This window comes from Humulus lupulus, chromosome 4 (assembly GCF_963169125.1).
Source record: "Humulus lupulus chromosome 4, drHumLupu1.1, whole genome shotgun sequence".
Classification (NCBI taxonomy): domain Eukaryota; kingdom Viridiplantae; phylum Streptophyta; class Magnoliopsida; order Rosales; family Cannabaceae; genus Humulus; species Humulus lupulus.
Genome location: NC_084796.1, coordinates 81,567,237 through 81,576,253, shown reverse-complemented (window position 1 = coordinate 81,576,253; position 9,017 = coordinate 81,567,237).

Below are 9,017 nucleotides of genomic sequence, written 5' to 3'. Positions count from 1 at the left end.
TGAGGTCTATCCCCCACACCATTAAAGGAAAGGGGTTGTTCATGCTAACCATGTCATTTGGGGGTTGTCATGGGAATTTTTCATGTCTCTGGCACTTGTCACACCTTCGTGCGAAGTCGCTGACATATTTTTCCATAGTGGGCCAGTAATACCCTTGTCTCATGGATTTCTTGGTTGTCGACTGCCCCCATGCATGGTTTTCATACTCACCTTCATGTATCTTGTTTAGAACTTTCATGGCTTCCTCCTCACTAATGCATTGCTGTAGCGGGATAGAAAATCCCCTCTTATACAATCGCCATCTACCAGGGTGTACCGGACGACTTTGTATGCTAGTATTCAAGCATCTCTTTTGTCTGTTGGAAAAGTCCCATCCTTCAGGTATCTTATAGTGAGTTGGACCCACGACCCTTCCGAGGTGTTGACCATGCGAATCACTTTTTCGGCGGTACTTGGCTTCGACAAGTATTTAATGGGAACAGATTCCAACATATCGCCATCCTTGGTGGAGGCAAGTTTTGCGAGGGCATCGCCATTGGTATTCTTCTCCCTTGGGATTTTCTCAATGGTATATCCCTTTACACAGTCCAAATATCCTTTTACCTTTGTTAGGTATGCCGCCATCTTGGGAAGCCTCATTTGGTACTCGCCTTTTACTCATTTTGTACTCGCCTTTTACTTGAAACACTACCAGTTATGAGTCGCTAAAAATGCATAAATGTGTTACCTTCAGTTCTTTGGCCAACCGCAAGACAACAAGAAATGCCTCGTACACCGACTCATTAATTGAAGATTTGAATCCAAGCGTTATCGCACAATACATTTTGTGCCCCAACTCCAGTAATAACTATACTGGCCCCAGCCCCTCCTTCGTTGGATGCCCCATCTACATACAGGCTCCACTAGTCGGGCTTTCCTTCTTCTTCATTGTGAACTGGTTCATATTCTTCCATATCCTATTCTTCATTGGCCTACTAAGTGAACTTAACAATGAATTCTAGAAGCACCTACCCATCGATGAAAACCTTCGGGGTATATGTCATTTCAAATTGACATAGCTCAATTGAGCACTTCAACAATGTTCCTGAGGTCTCAGGTGTGTTGATAACTCTACAAAATAGAGTTATTTTACCACTTTTTATGTGCTAATTGTTGCTTAATTCTTGAGTTTTTAAGTAATTTATTAAGTTTTTAAGTAATTTTGAATTTATTAGGTTTATTTTAATTTTATAGATTTTTGTGTGTTTTTATAGTTATTTTGTTGTAAAATATTGTAGTTAATTATTTGAATTATTGTTGTTTAGTTTGAGGTAAAAAAATGTTGTATTATTGAAATTAAATGTTAAATAGAAATTAAGCTATAATTAATATTTTCAAAGAATTAATTTGATTTATTTTATAGTTGAAAATATTTTATTATGATTTAGTTTATATTTATTTTGTAGGGAAATAATGCATTTTTGCTCTTGAGGAGAAAGAAAAATGAAGGAAATGTGACATTTTCAAGGAAAAGAATTGGCATTTATAAAAAGCCTCAATCGGCCCAACTCTCCATCCCATCCCGTCTCCCTCACGAAGCTGCCACCTGCCTAGGCCCAAGAAGCCCAGGCCCGCCTGCCTGGCCATTTCCCAACAGCAGCTCCTTCACGCCTCCTGCTTCTTCACCCACACTTCCAACCTCTTCCACCTGCCAAGGCCCACGCCAGCACTCATCAACCAGCTGAAGACCCAAGTCCAATGCCACCCAAAGCTTCCACCTAATGCACTCCTTCCCCCATTCTTCCCAGCCGCACCATGCCACCCAGCAGCTCCACGTGCCAACAAGATCTCCAGCAGCAGCTCTCCCCAAGACAGTTTGGCCCAATGCCAGCACCCAATGGCCAGCCAGCTGCTTCCAAGCCCATAAAGCATTGAGAGAAAATTTTCTTGAGCCCACAAATTGTCCCTTTGTCCCATAATGTCCCAAAATACCAATTTTTACCTAAACTTTTCTACACATTTAACCCCAAAACATCATTATTACACCCTATAATTTACCCCTATTTGCCATATTATAATTAATTAAATTAATTTAATCAATTTAAATTGATTATTTTAATACCTCATTTTTGCTATAAATATGGAGTTTTTAAGACCATTTAGGGTGTCAATTTTAGAGGAGCGGTTACCACACTACACAAAGTTTGTTCACTCTCAAACCTCTCTATTCTCTTCATCTTATTCTTTTTTTTTGGTTAATTTTTCTATGTAATTTTAGAGGAAAATTTGGGAGTTTCTCCTCCAAATTTTCCTATTTATGTTTATAATTTTTAGTTTGTATTTGCTATTTTAGTTATGAGTTTCTAATCTTTTTAAGATTATGAAGGTGATGATGAAACAATATGTAACTAGATAGTGTTTATTTTGTATGTTGATTTCCGATTTTGTGCAACAAAGTTTATGGATTTTTCTTGTTCAAATATCTTCTTTCATCTTAAATATCATGTATTTGGGATTGTTAGCACATATTTACACTTTGTTCTTCATTAGTGCAAAAACATAAAATTCTTTTTGTAAGATGTGTCATTAAATTGTACACATCCATGCTTAGAACAAAAATATTATGTTTTGCCTTATAAATAATGTTCATTGATTTACTTGTTATTTCATTAGGTTGATTTACATTAAATACTTTGAAATTATAACTCTTTGAAAAGTGAAGAAATTTTTTATCTTTTTAGAAGTAATTTGTGCTTAAAATTATAAATCTATTTGGAAAATGATAGTTTGATTTATTTTAACTATCACTAAAACTTGGGAATCAATGTACTTTTAAATATTATTGAACTTATATTTTGTGGATTCTATTATCTTAATAATCGTCTTTTACCATCCTGATTTCTACTATTAATTTATGTTTATATATTGTCTTTAATATCTTTTTTAACACCCTACTTCCTTAGAGTCGTTACCGAGTGAGTTTAAAAACGTGCTTTCAACTCGCTAATCGAGGTTTTAAATCAAACAGTGTAATTAAGCCATAAACAGAGGAAAAATATAGAGTTAACTCCATATCATTGAAGATCGTAAAAGTTTGACACCTGGGATCCCAAAATACAGTTTAGAAATATTTACAACATAACAACTGAACTAAGTCGACTAAACGACAAAATCTAAGTCCATTTACAAGCTGAGGCAGCCAGGCTGGCCAAACATGTACACGCCGCCTCACACCTGCTATACTCATGGTTGGTTGATTTTCTCTTTACCCTTACCTGCACCACAGAGCATCTGTGAGCCGAAGCCCAGCAAGAAAACCCACAAACATATAACATATGCAACACATATATCAAGCATATAAACATGGCACCAATGGCTACTCGCTCTCCACGTGCTCAACACTGCTCCCGGCCCCTTGTCGTTCTCGGCCTTGCATTCAACGTGCCCAACGCCGTTCTCGGTCCTTCGCCGTTCTCGGTCTACACCGTTCCCGGCTCAAGCCGACCATTCACATCACAATAAACATAGCATAGCAAGCAAGTATAGAATTCTAGCATATTCAGTTAAATGACTACGCTCTGCAGTTCTAACAAACTGGGCTCAACCCTACATATCAATTCTATTCAAATACATTGGGCTCAGCCCTGCACACAAGCTCTATGGGAACAAGGGTTTTCTTACCTGAGTTCCGAGCTTTCTGAGCACCGATGCCCCGAGCACAGTCCTCTACCAAGAGCCTCGCCGAAACCCTAGACACAACACATTAACAATGTCCATCAATCAAATTCTAATCCAATAAATAACTTCGAGCCATAACCCTAACCTTCGGGACCTTGAATTCTATCAATCCGGGTGATAAAATCCATCCCGATCCTTACCCATTAAGTTCCTAAGCCTAAATACCCTTAAAAAACTCAGATTGGTACTAAGGGCCGCGGCTCCACCCACAAGAGTCATGGCTAGCATCGAAATAGAGGCTAGCACCACACTGACCCCCACATGGGCCGCGGTGCGCCCACCAAGTGCCACGGCGTGCATGAGCTTCTCGGCCTCCCATGGCCGCGCGCGCACACGGGCCGCGGCGCACCCCTCCTAGGGCTGGGACTCTCACCTCGAAACCCAGAATTTTCCATCTTCTTCCCTACCTTTTCCTCAAGCTAACTCACTCAAAGCCTACTTAACAAACCCAGATAAATAACACATGTATACCAGCTCAATATCAACACTAAAACCCATCAGAAATCTGCTCCAAAATCCTACTAGAATACCCAAAAACAGATTAAGCTTGACTAACATGCATGCTTTAGCAAACCAGCAACAATTCTCAATATAATCCCAATAGTTAGAGCTTACCTTGATGTACTCAATCCATGGGTTGATCCTTAATCCTTAAGCTTTAAGCTCCTAAGATATCACAGTTGAATTCCCTTTGGTTCCTAACCAATTCCTTTGAGTTTCCCCTTTGAGTTTTGTCTTAGAGAGTGAAAGATAAAGAGAAGTAAGAGCTATCTTCAGTTGGGAGGAAGTATGAGTCGGTTTCTAAGGTTTCTAAACAATTCCCCCATTTTTTTTTATTCACTTAAGCCTATGTGGTTACCTCAAGGCTCGGGGTACCAAAACGTCCCCGAGGGCAAAATTGTAAATTTCCCAAATATTCCCGCCTAGACATTCTATCCTCAAATATATATCCAAATATTTATTTTCATATCCCGATAATCCCATAACACACCTAGTACCCAAATTACCCCTCGACTCACCCCGAGTCCGATTCTCAACACCGTTGTGACTCTCTGGCTAAGCTCTCCCCAGGACTGTCTCGGATCGTGCTGCACAAACATACCACATATATATAACATTTATCACATTTATACCCCTAATATCCAGATGAGGTCGACATGCATATTTAACTGAACTAAACATGCATCACAATCATTTGTACAGATAAATCCACATATAAGCATATTAAACCACTTATTGTCCTCCAGGCACACTAATCAAGGCCCTAAGCCCGATTAGCAAATTCGGGTCGTTACAACTATCCCCTCCTTACAGAAATTTCGTCCTTGAAATTACCTGAACAACTCGGGGTACCGCTCCCTCATCTCTGACTCAAGTTCCCACGTCGCCTCCTCAACCTTGCTGTTTCTCCACAGCACTTTCACCAAGGCGATGGTCTTGTTCCTCAAGACCTTATCTTTTCGATCAGGAATTTGAACCGACTTCTCCTCAAAAGATAAATCCTGATCAAGCTCCAAATTCTCAAAACTTAAGACATGCATTGAATCTGACATATACTTCCAGAGCATGGATACATGGAATACATCATGAACCCCTGATAAAGCTAGAGGCATCGCTAATCTATAAGCTACCTCTCCAACCTGTTCCAGAATCTTGAAGGGGCCAATAAACCTAGGGCTCAACTTGCCTCGAACACCAAACCGTTTCACACCCCTCATGGGTGAAACCCTAAGGGACACATGATCACCCACCTGAAACTCCACGCTCCTGTGTCTCATGTCTGAATAACTTTTCTGTCGACTCTGGGAGGTCAGCATATGCGCTCTAATCTTCTCAACTACCTCATTGGTCCTCTGAACCATCTCTGGACCCAAATACCTCCTCTCATCTGTCTCATCCCAATGAATAGGTGATCTACACTTCCTTCCATAAAGCATCTCGTATGGAGCCACACCAATGGTCACCTGATAACTGTTGTTGTACGAGAACTCGATCAAAGGAAGGTACTTACTCCATGATCCCCCAAGGTCAAGCACACAAGCTCGCAGCAGATCCTCCAATATCTGAATCATCCTCTCAGACTGCCCATCCGTCTGAGGATGATAAGCAGTACTAAACCGTAACTGCGTGCCCATAGCCTTCTGCAGACTCTCCCAAAACTTAGAAGTGAAGGTGGGGTCTCTGTCCGATACTATCGATCTCGGAGCCCCATGAAGTCGAACAATTTCCTTCACATACAACTCAGTGTACAGCTCCACAGTATAAGTTGTCTTAACAGGCAGAAAGTGGGCGGACTTGGTATACCTATCCACAATTACCTACACTGAGTCATGCTGTCCCACAGTTCTTGGTAAACCAACTACGAAATCCATAGTAATATCTTCCCACTTCCATTCTGGAATCCCCAAAGGCTGCAACAACCCCGCTGGCCTCTGGTGCTCAGCCTTAACCTGCTGACAAGTTAAGTACTTAGCCACATAATCCACCACATCCCTCTTCATGCTTGACCACCAATACAAAGCTCTCAAGTCCTGGTACATCTTCATTGTACCTGGGTGCAAAGAATAGGGAGTGGTATGCGATTCATCCAAGATCTCTCGCCGGATACCAGAATCCATCGGAACACAGATCCGACCCTTATACTTTAGTAATCCCATCTCTGAAATGGAAAAGTCCTTTGTTGCTCCGACTAAGGCACTCTCTCTATGACCTCGCAACTGAGAATCCTTCCCTTGTGCTTCCTTGATTCTCTCAAGGAATGTAGACTGAAGAGTGATGTTGGCCAACTGACCAACCACCAACTCTATACCTGCTTTGGTCATCTCCTCAGCTAACTTATCAGATACCTTCCTCGAGCTAAACAACTGCCCTAGGCCCTTCCGACTCAGTGCATCAGCCACTACATTAGCCTTCCCAGGATGGTAAAGGATAACACAATCATAATCCTTAACCAACTCCAGCCACTGCCTCTGGCACATATTCAAGTCCTTCTGAGTAAAGAAATACTTTAGGCTCTTATGGTCAGTGTATATCTCGCACTTCTCACCATAAATATAATGCCTCCAAATCTTAAGTGCAAACACCACCGCTGCCAATTCCAAGTCATGCGTAGGATATCTCTGCTCATACTCCTTCAACTGTCTCGATGCATAGGCTATCACCTTGCCAGCTTGCATCAACACGCACCCCAAACCCTGCCTGGATGCATCACAGTAGACCACAAACTTTTCATTCTCTGTTGGAAAGCTTAACACCGGCGCAGTAATCAGTCGCCGCTTCAGTTCCTTAAAACTGTTCTCACACCTATCCGTCCATACATACTTTGTCTTCTTCTTTGTCAATTCTGTCAATGGTGTGGCTATTCTGCAGAAACCCTCAACAAACCACCGATAATACCCTGCTAGACCCAAGAAGCTTCTCACTTCAGGAACATTGCTCGGTCTAGGCCAATCTCCGACCGCCTCGATCTTACTTGGGTCAACCAGAATCCCTTCCTTACTGACGATATGGCCCAGAAATGTAACTTCTGGCAACCAAAACTCACACTTACTGAACTTAGCATATAACTTATGTTCCCTCAACCGCTGTAGTACCAACCGCAGATGCTGCTTGTGCTCCATCTCTGACTGAGAGTACACTAAGATGTCGTCGATGAAGAGTATCACAAACTTGTTCAGATAATCTTTGAAAACCCTATTTGTCATGTCCATGAACGCTGCTGGGGCATTGGTTAATCCAAAGGACATAACCAGGAATTCATAATGTCCATACCTCGTTCGAAAAGCGGTCTTTGGTATGTCCTCCTCTTTAATCCTTAGCTGATGGTAACCTGATCGGAGATCTATCTTGGAAAACACTGTTCTTCCCTGTAGTTGATCAAACAAATCATAGATCCTAGGTAGTGGATACTTGTTCTTAATGGTTAACTTGTTCAGCTCTCTGTAATCAATACACATCTTAAGGGACCCATCCTTCTTCTTAACAAACAACACTAGTGCACCCCATGGCGAGAAACTTGGTCTGATGAACCCCAAATCAAGTAACTCCTGCAACTGAATCTTCAACTCCTTTAATTCCACCGGAGCCATTCTATAAGGTGTCCTAAATACTAGCTCCGCTTCTGGTACCAACTCTATAACAAAGTCAATCTCCCTCTGAGGCGGCAACCTTGGCAAATCCGCTGGAAACAAATCCAGAAACTCACACACACATCTTGTCTCACCCAGTCCAACCGACACCACCCTAGAAGTATCCACAATGCTTGCCAGGAATCCTATGCAACCTTCATGCATCAGGTCCCTAGCCCTTAAGGCTGAAATCATTGGTACACGTGGTCCATTAACTGACCCCACAAACACGAAGGATATCTCCCCTTCTGGTTCAAAAGTCACCATTCTGCGCCTGCAATCAATTGTTTCCCCATACTTGGATAACTAATCCATTCCCAAAATCATGTCAAAATCATCCTTCTCCAGCTCAATCAAATCCACAGACAATTCCCTACCATCTACCTCTACTGGCAATGCTTTAATCCACTTCCTAGAGACTACCAATTCTCTTGTTGGCAACAAAGTCTGGAATCCCCTAGCATACACTCCACTAGGCCTACAAAGCTGATCAATCACCCTAGCAGATAGAAATGAGTGGGTAGCCCCTGAATCAAACAATACCGTATACAAAGAACCAGCACTAGAGATCTGACCTGTCACAACTGAAGGGCTAGCCTCCGCCTCAGTCTGTGTCAAAGTGAATACCCTAGCAGGGGCAAGACTGTCACTCTGCTTCTGCTCCTCCTTCTTAACTTGTGGGAAATCCCTCTTCAGATGGCTGGTACTCCCACAAACAAAGCAGGCCCTGATCCTGCACTCACCCTGGTGTCGACGCCTGCACCGTGGACACATAGGAAAGCTTCTCCAATTATCACCGCCACCTTGATGACCAGTAGAAGCACCCCGTGCCCTCCTATCTGAGCTGGGAGGAAGAAAGGAATCTGGGGCCTTCCTTTTCTGCTCACTGGGGCCACTGCCCCGACTAGACCCAACGAAAGGAGGCACCGTCCTCCTGGCATCGCGCCTTACAGCGCTGTCCTTCCATATCTGATCCCCAGCCCTCTCTGCAGTAAGGGCCTTATCCACCGCTCGGGCATAAGTAGTAGTCTCTGGAATCAACATAATATTCACATCACGGGCGATCATCACATTCAACCCCCGTATAAATCTATCCCTCCTGGCCGTATCCGTCGGCACTAAGTCTGGCGCAAACTTCGCCAGTCTGTCGAATCTCAAGGCGTACTCAGTAAC